This window comes from Marmota monax, unplaced genomic scaffold (genome assembly GCF_021218885.2).
Source record: "Marmota monax isolate L192 unplaced genomic scaffold, Marmota_monax_Labrador192_F-V1.1 WCK01_AAM20220418_F8-fsc00211, whole genome shotgun sequence".
Taxonomy (NCBI): Eukaryota; Metazoa; Chordata; class Mammalia; order Rodentia; family Sciuridae; genus Marmota; species Marmota monax.
In genome coordinates, this window is record NW_026694080.1 from 50700 (window position 1) to 63314 (window position 12615).

Genomic DNA, 12615 nt, shown 5'->3' on the forward strand with positions numbered 1-12615 from the left:
TGAAGAAAGTTCTCAAAATTTATATAGCACAATTCCCAATTGTGTGATTGGGAGCTGACTTTTCCCGCTAAAATAAATGAATAAATACCTTGAGAAACTGCTATGGTTTCCATTGGTTATAAAATAATGATTTAAACTTTTTTTTAAGTTGTTGAAGGACCTTTATTTTTTATTTATTCATTTATATGTGGTGCTGAGAATTAAACCCAGTGCCTCATGCACGCTAGGGAAGCACTCTACCACTGAGCTACAACCCTAACCCCTGTGATTTAAATGTTGATGAAAATATGTTGTCTACCTAGTGCATGTAATCTCCAGGTTTTTGTGTACAACACTTTTATGTTAAGACCTTATTCACCCCAAGTGTTTCTCTTGCATTTTCAACTTCCACTTTTTTAGTGGTAATATTGCAGTTGTTCTTATTTACATTTTTGACATTTGGAATTGGCTTTTGTTAGTGTAACTATGCACATAACTAGTTAACTGTGGTGTAATCTTAAATGTAACATGGAACAATTATATCATTAAAAACAAATTTGGAACATGTATCAAAAATCCCAGAGGCACTAAATGTAATTCACTTTAATCTTTAGCTATTTTAAACAGTTTAAATTCACCAGCTCCTGGCCTTTCCATTAAACCATACAACCATTAAGTTCAATCAACGGGGGCATGAGCCTTTGATTTCAAATAGTTGTTTTAAGAAAAAAAGAAATCCTGCGTCTCTAGAAACTAACTTATTTGGGCTAGGAGAGTATTTTACATGTAGATCTAAAAAAGGAAACAAATACAAAAAGTCTTCATTTCGCACATGTAATTTTTTTTAAAGTGTCTCAAGGTATCTTTTTAATGCTTCACTATTATCATTAGCTTACCAGGGCAGGAAGCCTCTGAAGGGTCAGATGATATACCCACTGGATTAATAAAATATGTATGATAAGAAAAAAATAGGCCTTGACTGATTGTTAAATTATTTTTAATAGAATGTTCCTTCCTTAGACATTTGGCTAAAAGAATCTGAAACCACAGTTGGGAGGAATGTTGGAGGTTGGAATCATTGTGATATTTTTATGCTGTAATGCAAATGATTTCAGAATATAGTTTGCTTAGAAAAGGGAAAAAGTTTAGCTAAAATAACAACAGGTCTTAAATAGAATACCACACCCTCTAAATTTAAGTCCATTCATTTATTCCTGAAACACATTTTTTGACCACCTACTGTGTGTTCAACACTAAACAAGTTTCTTTGGAAAAGAATGACAAAATCTGAACCTGGAAAGGATGAGTGAGCATATAAAAAGACAGAATATTTTTCTTTGTCTTGAGTAGTGTGCAATCAAGAGAAAAGCCAGAAATAACCAGAAAACATGCAGAAGAAATTAGATATGGGCTGGGGATGTGGCTCAAGCAGTAGCGCGCTCGCCTGGCATGCGTACGGCCCAGGTTGGATCCTCAGTACCACATACAAACAAAGATGTTGTGTCTGCCGAAAACTAAAAAATAAACATTAAAAAATCTCTCTCTCTCTCTCTCTCTCTCTCTCTCTCTCTCTCTCTCTCTCTCTCACACACACACACACACACACACACACACACTCTTTCTTTAAAAAAAAAAATTAGATATGGCATTGAATAGTGTTAAGCCACCATTATTCAAAGAAGGCTTCTTTAAGGACCGGAAGCTTCTTTTGCTAGGTACTAAGTAGGAATGGATGTAAACTGGTGAACAGTGTAGAATGACATCATTGGGTTGGTGATGGGGCAGTTCAGGCAAAGGGACAATACTCAGGGAAAAATAACGAAATCATCCTAGCTGGTCTGCATGGGCAGATGTTAAAAAAAGAAAAGGTTGAACCCATAGTCCCAGCTACTCAGGAGGCTAAGGTAGGAGGATCACTTGAACTCATGAGTTCAAGACCAGCTTGGGCAAAAAAAAAAAAAGAAAAAGATTGGATTGGGTATGAGGTGTGACAAAGGTATAGGGAGAAAAGGAGATACCCACTACTTAGTGCAAGTGGTGGAGGTACCCACGACTTTTATTGAAAGTATTTGTGGACCGAGATTAATAAAGGAAATCTATTGACACGCATAACCATAAGGTCCAGGAGTACATCTAACTTTAGGCATCAGGATGCTCTCTTGCAATCTGTCAGCCATCCTGTCCCCATATGTATGGTTAGAAAGACATACTACTCTGGTGAGGTCTGATCATATGCCCACTTCTAGAACTAGAGACATGGGCAGGAGGTGATTCTCCGAAGAGTCTTTGGACACATGTACAAAATAGGTCCAATATGCACACCAGATTTTACTTATCAACTTACTAACTCTATGAAATAAATATTATATCCCCATTATGCATAGGGTAAACTGGAGCCAAAAGATCAAATAAACCAAAAAGAATTTACTAAAGGTAACAAGGCATTATGAAAAGGTATTAACCAGAATGGTAAGAGAGGTGGTAGGAAAAGGAAGAGACAAATCAACAACTTGATGACTGACTGAATAAGGGGAAGATCAAGGATGAATCTAAGTTCTTTTTTTTTTAAGAGATAAATTTTTTTTTTAAAGAGAGAGTGAAAGAGAGGTAGAGAGAGAGAGAATTTCAACATTTATTTTTTAGTATTTGGCGGACACAACATCTTTGTTTGTATGTGGTGCCAGGTGAGCGCGCTACCGCTTGAGCCACATCCCCAGCCCAAGAGATAAATTTTTTAATATTTATTTTTAGTTATCGGCAGACACAACATCTTTGTATGTGGTGCTGAGGCAAGCGCGCCACCTCTTGAGCCACATTATACTGCTGGTAGAATCACTGCAAATTAAGAGGTAGCAAAGGGTTGGTAACTCAGAGCTCCTGCTGGGGCTGGGGCCTAAGGATTGAGGAAATGATCAGATCAGCTGAAGTTCTCTGGAGGCTCTTCTGAACACTCTAAAATACATACCCTTTCAATAAGTATTTGAGCTAATAGTTGGGCTCTATTTTATGTCTATAAAAGCCAAAAGGTGAAAAGGGTATGCTTTCATATGTGAGAAGGCACAATCACAAGAATAAAGCAAATGGAATGTGCCTTGAGAGAAATGCAAACGAAGTCAGTTTGCTGGAGAAGAGGGAAGTTTCAGTCTTCCCTCTGAGCCATTTGAGCTTAGGTAGAGCGTCAGCTTAAAAGATAGTTACAGGTTGAGGTTCTGGCTGAGCCACAACCATGAGCAGAGAAATGTGTGTCCAAGAACAAAATGTCAACAAATCGAGTTTCAAAGATCTAATTGACTTTTGTTAGCAATTTAGAAATAGGCAGCATCTATTCTACAAAATAAAAAGAAGCTCCAATGAACTAGACAGAGTGGGTGAGTTTTATAGGCAGGGGGAAAAAAAAAAGCTGAGGTAAAGCTAGAACAATGAGTGGAACAATGAGCGAGTAGTGGACTGGTCATGTCCAGATTACTTTCCTTATTGGGATGTAAACAAAATCTGGTTGGCTTAATGAGATTTGGCTGTCATCTCCTGATTGCTCCAAAGTTCACATCTTTCAAGTAAACAACTTAGATTTTGGTTTGATGATGTGGAAACGGCATAAGTGATTCCATTTGGGGTCTGCTCTCTTTTCTTTGACAGGCAGAACACCATAAAATTGGGCAAAGAGTGGGATGGTTGAAAAAAGGGAGATGTGAGGGAGAAGGTTGGAAAAGATGGGATCAAATGAGAGCATGGAGAGCATTGGGGAGGGAAATAGACCTAAGGGGGTGAAAGTCTTGGTGATTTTTGAAATAGGAAAAATAATCCAATAAGTCCATGCTTTAAGATGTAGGCAGGCAAGAATGTACAGTGTGATGTAAATCATCCATCTACTGTAGCTTGAATGATCCTCCTTGGACTTGATTCTAGCTAGAACTTCTGACCATGACCTCAGTGGAATGCTAAACTACAAGCTTGAAAGCAAATAGGATGTGGCAAGTATAAATCATTCAACCTGATTTAATGTCTTATTTCAACCTTTAATTAACATTTCTGTTAAATCCTTAGATTTTTACTGTGAATGAAGCCAGGATACCAAAAAATAGAACTTATTTCCACATTTTAATAAAAGATTCAGCCCTATAAAAAGCTATCTTCTTGGTATAATTTTACCAAGAGAGAGAAAATACACAAAAATAATAGCACCTACTAAGCCTGCATTTTAACAAGGTCCCTCTTACATGATTTATATGCATATTAAAATTGAGAAACCACATTAGAGGATATTAGAGATTCCCAGGATTAAAGTGTTTTAAGATCCTTAAGATAACATTAAAGGATTAATATTAGCCATCGATTAGTCAAGAATAAGTAACAAAATGTGTGATTCTATTTTTATGAAATTCTTGAAAATGCAAATTAATCTGTAATGACAAGCAGCAAGTTGTTGGTTGCCTAGAAGGGAAGAAGAGCATCAATTATAAAGAGGTATGAAAGACCTTTTGGGAGTGGTGGAACATTCTGTAAGTTGATTATTGTGGTGCAGAAATAGGTACATGCACTTGTCAAAAATCAAACTACAAAATAGCTTTTATTTTATTTTACATAGATTTTTGCCACAATTAAGTTGATAAGGAATATCAGTTGTTAGGGCTGGGGTTGTGGCTTAGCGGTAGAGCGCTCGCCTAGCGCACGCAGGGGGCTGAGTTTGGTCCTCAGCACCACATAAAAAAATATATATATAATAAAGGTATTGTGTGCAACTACAACGAAAACAAAATATTTTTTAAAAAAGAATATCAGTTGCAATTTTTAGACTAACAATTAAAAAATGAAAAAATAAAGATGAACTCACAAATGAATAGAGGAGAAAAGAATCATTGAAAAATTTTAAAAACTCAAAAAGACAAGGAAAGAAAAAGGAATATAATATAGAACAAATAAAAAACAAATGATAGTAGATTTAAACACAATATTTAATCTACTTTTCTACACCGTAGAATGGGATATTTCTGGATAAGTTTTAGATAAAGGGTTAAAATGTATACTTTGAGCACGTGTACTTATATCTACTCCCTCCCCAACTTCATTAATATGTTAGCAAAGGATTTTAAAAATCCACAAAATAGGGGCTGGGTTGTGGCTCAGCGGTAGAGCACTTGCCTTGCACCTGTGAGGCACTGGGTTCGATCCTCAGCACCACATAAAAATAAATAAATGAAATAATGGCATTGTGTCTATCTACAACTAAAAAAAATTTTTTTAAATCCACAAAATAAAGTGAATGATGGAAAGAAAAAACAGCAGTTGAGCCAATGCCAACACTATATCCTTGAACTTCCAGACTGTAAGCAAAAGTAAACTTTTCTTTATAAAGTTACCCATCCTGAGGTATTTCATCAAAGTAATGAAAAATGAACTAAGAAAAACCTCAACACATCCGGGGGTCATGTTTTGTGTTATGAACACAGTAGAAAAAAGCTAAATTTTTTTATATATCAAATTCTTCTTTAATCTATTAATGTGAGGAATTAATTCTCTAATAATAAGGCATTTCAGCAACCCTAGAATTAGCCTGACTTCATCATAATTTATTGACTTTTTTCTTATATGTCATAGTAGACATATATGTCTTAGTGGTTTGCTAGCATTTTAATATTTTTGCATATAGACCATCAGAGAAGATTGGCTATAATTTGTTGATGAATCAAGTGTCATTGCTATCATAGAAATGAGTTGGGAATTTTTTTATTTTTAAAGAGGTTGTATAAGATTGGAACAAACTGTTTCTTGAAAAGTTGGTAGAACTTGCTGCATTTCTGCTGCTATAACAAAACAGCCAAACTGGGTAATTTATAAACAATAGAAATGCATTTTCTCACAATTTCAGAGGCTAGGAAGTCCTGGCAGGTTTGATGTCTGGAAAGGGTCCCGGCCCTATTTCCAGGATGGAACTTGATTCTTTCCCATAACCCTCTTAAGCCTTGGCAACCACTTTTCTGTTTTCTATTTCTATAGTTTTATTATATCAAGAATGTTATATAAATGGAATCATATATAATATTTTGAGATTGACTTTTCCCACTCAGCATAATTCTCCAGAGTCATCTAGATTATCATCTTTATTAATAATTTTTTCATTATTTTTGTTAAGTAATAGTCCACAATCGGGGTGTACCACAGTTTGCTTAATCATTCACTCATTGAAGGACATCTAAGTTGTTTTTGGCTTGAGACTTTTATGGAAAAAGGTGCTGTGAATATTTGTATAAAGTATTATGTGAACATAAGTGTTTATTTCTCTGGGATAGATGCCCAGGAGTACAATTATTGAATTGTATGATATCTGTAGGTTTAGTTTTGTTTTTTTTTAAGAAATTGCCAATCAGCTGGGTGTGCGAGTGCACGCTTGTAATCCCAGCTACTTGTGAAGCTGAGGCAGGAAGATCAAGTTTGAGGCCAGTCTGGGCAAGTTAGTAAAACCTTGTCTCAAAATAAAAAATAAAAAGGATCAGGGTTGTAGTTCAGTGGTAAAGTGCCCCTGGATTCAATCTTCAATACAGGGAGGGAGGGAAGGAAGGGAGTGGGGGGAGGCAGGGAGAAAGGAAAGGAGGCGGGAAAGCAGGAAGAGAATCTTACCAGTATGTGTTCCAGAATGACTACTTTTTTTTTTTTTTAATTTTACTGAGGGTTTAACCCAGGAGTGCTTTACCACGTACATCCCCAACCCTTTTTATTTTTTATTTTGAGGTAGGGTCTCACTAAGTTGCTTAGGGCTTTGCTAAATTGCTAAGGCTGGCCTCAAACTTGTGATCCTCCTGACTCAGCTTTCTGAGCCACTGGGATTACAGGCATGCATCACCATGCCTGGTGAATGGCCATTATTTTACATTCCCACCAACAATGTATGAATAGTCCAGTTTATATTGCATCCTTGATGTCAAAATTTTTTATTTTAGCAATTATGATAGGTGTGTTAATATTTTATTGTGATTTAAATTTGCATTTCCCTAATAGTTAATGATATTAAACATCTTTATATGCACTCATTTGCCTCCTCAGCAAAATGTTAATATCTGGTACTCCTTTTCAAATTGGATATTTCTGTTTGTTTACTCTTGAGTCTTGAGAGTACTTAATTTTTTCTAGAAATTAATCCTTTGTTGGATATATGGTTTATAAATATTTTCTTCATTTTGTAGCTATTCTCTTCATCTGCTTAACAGGGATTTTTTTCTTTTTCTTTTTTTGTATTAAGACTAAGAAATGTTTGCCTAGTACTGGATCTCAAATACTTCCTATTGTTTTTTCTAAAATTTTTTTTCAGCTTTATACTCTACATATAAGTCTGTAATCTATTTTGAGTTAAGTTTTGTATAAAGTATGAGACTTAGGCCAAAGTTCACAGGTCTGTTTGCCTGTGGAGGTACAGTTCTCCAGCCCTGTTTGTTGAAAGGCTCTTTCCTCCCCTGAATTGCTTTTCCCCCTTTGTCAAAACTCAGTTGGGCATGCTTGTGTCCCTCTGTTCTCTCTCTCCTGTTCCATTGATCTGTATGTTTCTCCCTTTGACAAGCCACACAGTCACAGTATTAACTATAGAAATTTGTGAAATTGGAGATACTCTGGTCTTCCCACTTTATTATTTTTTTCAAAATTATTTGGCTAATCTATATCCTTTTTCACATAGCTTGTAGGGTAATTCTGTCTATTCTACATAAAACTTTGCCGGGATTTTAGTAGGAATTGCATTAAACCTGTATATCAATTTAGGGAGAACTGATATATTACAGAAGTGTGTTTTCAAATTTCTGAATACATAGAGAGGTTTTTCTTTTCTTTTAAGAGAGAGAAAGAGAGAGAGAGAGAGAGTTTTTTAATGTTTATTTTTTAGTTTTCAGCGGATACGACATCTTTGTTTTTTGTATGTGGTGGTAAGGATGGAACCCCGGGCCACATGCATGTTAGGCGAGCGCACTACTGCTTGAGCCACATCCCCAGCCCCAGAGGTTTTTCTTTAATCTCTTTGTTATTAACATTTAATTTAATTCCATTGTACTCAAGAGAAGGCTATCAATATTATGGCAGTTCTTTGAAATTTGCTCAGACTTAATTTATGGACTAATGAGTATTTAATTTTTTATAATGTTCCACACATGCTTGAGAAGAACGCAAAGTCCCTAATTTTTAGGTTCAGGGTTCTATTGTATGGCCAATAATTACTTGTATTCTTCAAACCTCTATATATTTTTGCTGATTTTTTTTTTTTGGTGTACTTATAAGTCCCTGACATATCTTTAAGTTATGTAATGAAATACTCCCTCCCTGTGGGATACTCTGGTCCTCCTACTTTATTCTTTTTTCAAAATTTTGAGGCTGTGTTTGTCTTAAAATCCATTTATTTCTAATATTCATATAACTGCCTCTGCTTTCTTTTTTAAATTTTTAAATATTTATTTATTTATTAGGTGGACACATATCTTTATTTTATTTTTTGTGGTGCTGAGGGTCAGACCCAGTGCCTCATGAATGTTAGGTGAGGGCTCTCCTTCTGGGCTTCAAGCTCAGCCCTCCACTTTTTTTTTGTTAGCGTGTGATTGAGTCTTTTCTGTTTGCTTTCAACTTCTCTGTGGCCTTGTGTTTTAAGTGAGCTAATTTCAAATAGTACCTCATTGGATTTTTGTTTTATTTTAAATTTATTTTTTTCTTTAATTTTTCTTCCCTGAATGGAACTTTTAATTTTTAATTTTATTGTAACTATGATATGTTGGTCTTCCTTCTGTCGTCTTGCTTTGTGCTTCTTATTTGTCTGCTTTCCCCATGTCCCTGTAATACTCATATTCCTTGCCTCATTTTGGATTTTTTCAAGTTGATTTCTTTTCTTTTTTCTCTCCTGATATATCCACTCTCTACTGGTTTAAAAATTATGCATTCTAATTTTATTTTTTTATAAATAACTAAAATTTTACCATGCACACTTAATGAAGTCCTGAGCTAATCAATACTATAAGTCTTCTGTGAACAATATAAGAAACTGAGAACTTTTTACTCCAACTACCCAAACTTCTGATTACATCCTTTAATTTTCCAGCATATTAGACTTTTTTAAAATTTAATTTTTGTGACTAAGTGATGCATTCACATGGTTCAAAAGCCAGAAATATAAAACAGTATATAGAAAAAGTCTTATCTCATATTTGTCCCCCATCTGCTCAGCTCTCCCTTGTAGAAAATCACAGTTCTTTGTTTACTATTCATCCTTCCGGAATTTTATTACACACAAGCAAATATAAACAGACTTTTAGTACTCCATCCGCCTCTTTGAATGAAAAAGTTAGCATGCTGCATTAACTACTTGGCATCTTGCTTCCCCCTCCCCCTTGGCATATGTTGAAGTTCTTTCCATATCAGTGCATGCAGGTCATCTCATTCTTTAAAAAAAAATACTTATTGTTATTTCATCATATATATTAGCACGATTTCTTTTTATAGTCCCATATGATGAAATTTGTGTTGTTTGCAGCCTTGTTATTACAAGCAGTGCTAGAAAAGAATAATCTTATACATATGTCACTTCACACATGTGCAAGTGTGTCTATGGGATCAATCACCCAAGTGGAATTGCTGGGCCTGAGGCCATATGCATTCGGAAGTGTGACAAACTCCCTGAGGGCGATGCCAATTCACACTCTCATAAGCCATGAGTGAGCGTCCCTGTTTTGAAACAGCTTCATCAACAGAAGGTTCCACAAACTTTGGATATTTGCCAATCTGACAGGAGAATTGGGGGTATAAATTAGAATTTCTTTTATTATGAAAGAGTTTGAGCATTCTTTTGTATGTTTAAAGCCACTTTTAAAAAGAAATATTTATTTTTTAAGTATAGTTGGACACAATGCCTTTATTTTATTTAGCTATTTTTATATGATGCTGAGGATCAAACCCAGGGCCTCACTTAGGCGAGTGCTCTACTACTGAGCCACAACCCCAGCCCTGAAGCCTCTTTTTATTGTCCTTTTCCTGGGAATTTATAATGGTCTGGATGTATTACTCTGACTCTGCATGTGTCTGTCATCCAGAAAAAGGGCTTGGCTGAATAGAACCTTTTCTTTTTTAATATTTTTTAATTGTTAATGGACCTTTATTTTATTTATTAATATGTGGTGCCGAGAAGCAAACCCAGTGCCTCACACATGCTAGTCAAAGGCTCTACCACTGAGCCATGACCCCAGCCCCTTACATTTTCTTTTCTTGAATATGTTTAAGGTATTGCTCCACATTCTGTCGGCACTGAGTATTGCTAGAAAGAAACCTGAAAACAATCTTATTTCTTTTCTTTTTTTGGAAGGAGGCCGCGGGGCATTTTGAAATTGGTGCATTATGGTAGGGTTATACATGATGGTGGGATTTGTTGTTACATATTCACACATGCATATAATATAGTATAATTTGTAAATATTTTTCTTTTATAAACTATTTCATTTTTGTGGGGAGATACTGGCTGCCCAACCAATTCTTGGCCTTTATAGTCCAATAGTTTTTTGGGGATAAGTTTGAATCTGTTTTCTCTGATACGTAGTATGATTTGACTTGAAAGGAAGTCCAAATCTTTTTTTTCTTTTTTCAGTACAGGAAAGATTATAAATTTTTATATCTATCTCGAAATATATCTTGATCTCAATTAGTAATTCTGAAATGTCCAGTTGGCTTGGTTTTCTTCTTCAGGGATCCCAATTTTTTGTGGAGTTGGATCTCCTCTGGCTGTCTTAAACACTATCATTTTCTCTCTAATCTTACACTATCTAATGTGGTAACCAGTATCTAAAACATGACCATTTAAGTTAGTTATTTGTTCAGATTTTGCTGCATTAAAAAAAAAAATTAACCAAATTCTTTTCTGTATCTCAGACCTGTTAAGCAAACTCATTTTCCCTTTATCTGCTCTTTAGAAGTTTCTTCTAGAATCTAGAAATTCACTCTTTAGAAATTCCTTCAGAGAAGTTCTGATTTTTTTTTGTTACCTGGCAATATATTTAATTCATCAACAAAATTAAAATTAAAACAAAATTAGCTAGGCATGGTGGTGCATGCCTGTCATCCCAGCCAACTAGGGAGGCTGAGGCAGGAGGATCTCAAATTTAAGACTAGCTTCAGTGACTTGGTAAGACCCTATCTCAAAATAAAAACAAAAAAGGTCTGAGAATGTTGCTCAGTGCTAAAGCACCCCTGGGTTCAATCTCCAGTACCAAAAATTAATTAATTAATTAATTGAAAAATTCAGTTCCTTAGTGACACTAACCTCATTCCCATGCTCGATAGCCATGTGCAGCGAAAGGTTACCATATGAAGACAGCACATATATAGATTTTCATCATTACAGAAAATTAAACAGAGCCACTCCCTTAAACTCCTTTTGTTCCATTTTATTTTGTTTGCTCTTGTCATCTGTTCTTTTGTCTGGTTCTTGTTTTTTTTTTATTATTATTATAGATAGACACAATGCCTTTATTTTATTTGTTTATTTTCTATATGGTGCTGAGAGAGAGAGAGAATTTTTTTAATATTTATTTTTTAGTCCTCGGCGGTGCTGAGGATCGAACCTGGGCCGCATGTGCCAGGCGAGCGCGCTAAGCTTGAGCTACATCCCCAGCCCCAGCTCTTTGTCTTTTAACTTTCTCTCTCTCTCTCTCTCTCTCTCTCTCTCTCTCCCCCTCCCTCCCTCCCTCCCCCCTCCCCCCTCCTCCCCTCCTCCCCTCCTTTTTCTGTGTAGGGACTCCCACAAGCTAGGCAAGTGCTCTGTCACTGAGTTACATCCCTGCCCCCATCTTTTTTCTTACAGTATCTTCATAATGGTGATGTGCCCATTCTTTAATCATTGCATTTTATCCCGTGAGTTGGAGTTTTCCAGCCCGCCATTTGCAAGAGGTTCTTTCTGTGAGGGTATTTTCTGAGGACCTGCCACCACTGGGCCATTTCTCTATTGTCCTTTAGTTGTGTCCTTCTACCCACATGGTTTCTGACCAGCTGCTTTCTGCTGATGATTTCCAGCTTTCTCAGCTTTGTGGTATGTAGAGGATGTAGGTTGCTCACTTCAGGGTGAGCGCTTACCCACAGGAAATGCAGTTTTTCTAATATTTTCTGAGCTCTGCTGGTTCTGTTCCTCTAACCCCCTGTGCTATCTACTGCACTTGGCCCCCATGCAGTGGCTTCTGTGAAGCTTTTGGTAGCACTCAGGCTCTTTTGTGTCTACAAATCCTGTGTCACTCAATCTTGCTGGACATGCAGTCTACTGGTTTTCACACCCTCAAATATCTTGCAGTTTTTGTAAGACTATTGCCATCCATCCGAGCTGGCAACCTAACACTGGGTTCATAAAATCTGAGTATTCCAATAACTTAAGTGGAGGGGGCTGGGGTTGTGGCTCAGAGGGAGAGCGCTCGCCTAGCACGAATGAGGCACTGGGTTTGATCCTCAACACCACATAAAAATAAAATAAAGATATGTGTCCACCTATAACTGACAAATAAATATTAAAAAAAAAAAGAAAAAAGAAAACACGCAAACTCATCTTTTCAAAATCCAGGGACAGCTCTATGACCTTAGGGGTCCATGGAAAGAAGAAGAGCCACTGGAATTCTTTATTCTTATATAAAGAATAAAGAC